A 1,282-nucleotide genomic window follows, 5' to 3' on the forward strand; every position below is an offset into this window, starting at 1 on the left:
CTTGCATTTTCACTCTTCTAAATACATAGGGGTATTGTTAAGTGATTCAATGTTTCAAAATAGTGGTATCGTCTGCAAATTGTGATAATTTTTGATTACGATTAGATGTTTTGGGAGCAGAGATATCAGGACTTTCACGAATAACAGATGCAAATATTTCTGCACATATAGGCCCTATTCTCACAGTGAAAGTTTTCGTTATAAATCAAAAGCCGCTCCGACAAAATTGTATTAGAAGAAATTTTTAGTACGAACAGGGTACATACTGTGGATCTCATAATCAAAAAGTTCCCGTCGAAAAATAATAGTTCTTTCTTGTATTTTACGTTTTAAAAAGGGACTCTTTACTTATAGTAAAATCCGTAGTGCGTAAGGACATTAGTATTTGCGCGCGTCTATTATTCGGTCAAATTATCGGTCACAGCCAATCAAACCTATCGTCTAACATCACGTGCTAAACAGAAGACCTCCCACAATAAATGTAAATAAAAATGGCGCATATATAGACGTATATTGTACAATTAGAAAGTGTTTGGAAGAAGAGAACGGAGCCATTCACGTAATTTAGGCAGTATAAGTGTCGTCGGGATGCTAGTGTCAGTAGTGAACGTGTGAATTTGGAGAGAATTGACGAAATATTACTGTCAGAAAACTAGCAATAACATATAAGGCAAGTGAAGAGTTTTCAAAGCAAAGTCAAGTCATTCACCAACAATCCACCATCTTTAATTTCACTAAAGAAATTAAGGCATCATGGTTCTGTTTTATCAAAAATTACTGAACAGCTTAGAAAATACATGTACCCTTGCCATTCCTAGTCATAATTATAACTATTAGGGTTTTTAGGACAATCAAGGTTTTAAGGACAAATGTCACTCTGGAGGAAAAAGTATTAGAGATATCGAGTTTTTAAGACGATGAATCGATAGAGAATTGTTTCAGCTACTCTGAGTCCAAATTTCAGCTCTCGGACTCCCATAGTAAGGCGTAGGGAACGCTTTAAAGTTTTTTTCTGTCCCGATAACCATGTTTATGTCAGTTTTTTTCAAAGCCAGCCCTAGAGAGCCCGTAGATCGGTTTCCAGGATATTCTGAATGATTCTGGATGCACCGGTAAAACCCTAAAATTCTTGAAAAACCCCTTTTACCCCTCATATTTTTTTTTTCAAAGTTGATTAGAACCAGGTTCTAATGGTCTGAGGTTTTCGGGACCTACGGGATTCGAGAGGGAATACGCATGCGAATCTGTTTGACACAAATTAACTCTTGTTAGAACCTTTTTA

Source organism: Lottia gigantea (assembly GCF_000327385.1).
Source record: "Lottia gigantea unplaced genomic scaffold LOTGIsca_291, whole genome shotgun sequence".
NCBI lineage: Eukaryota > Metazoa > Mollusca > Gastropoda > Lottiidae > Lottia > Lottia gigantea.